This window comes from Brassica oleracea, chromosome C9, assembly GCF_000695525.1.
Source record: "Brassica oleracea var. oleracea cultivar TO1000 chromosome C9, BOL, whole genome shotgun sequence".
Lineage (NCBI taxonomy): Eukaryota > Viridiplantae > Streptophyta > Magnoliopsida > Brassicales > Brassicaceae > Brassica > Brassica oleracea.
The window spans coordinates 5,489,546-5,490,144 of NC_027756.1; positions in this window are offsets into that span (position 1 = coordinate 5,489,546).

The window sequence follows — 599 nt, forward strand, 5'->3', positions numbered from 1 at the left end:
CTTTATCCATGTTAAAGCGTTTCAATACTCGTTTGGTATATGTAGACTGATGTATAAATATACCCTTTTGAGAATGCTTAATTTGTAACCCTAGACAATATTTTGTCTGCCCGAGGTCTTTCATCTCAAATTCTCCTTTCAGATAGCCTGATGCCTTTTGTATTTCTTCTTGAGTTCCGATAATGTTAAGATCATCAACGTACACTGCGATTATAACAAATCCGGATGTTGTTTTCTTTATGAAAACACAAAGGCATATAGGATCATTCGTGTATCCTTCTTTTGTTAAGTGTTCGCTGAGACGATTATACCACATTCGTCCAGATTGTTTTAACCCATATAATGATCTTTGCAATTTTATTGCACATAACTCTTTAGGTTTGGAACTTAACGTTTCTGGCATTTTAAATCCATCTGGGATTCTCATATAGATATCAGTATCTAATGATCCATATAAATATGCTGTTACGACATCCACGAGACGCATTTCTAAATTTTCATTGACCACTAGGCTCATCAGGAATCTAAATGTGATTGTGTCTATAATAGGATAATAAGTTTCCTCATAATCAATTCCTGGCATTTGAGAAAAACCTTGG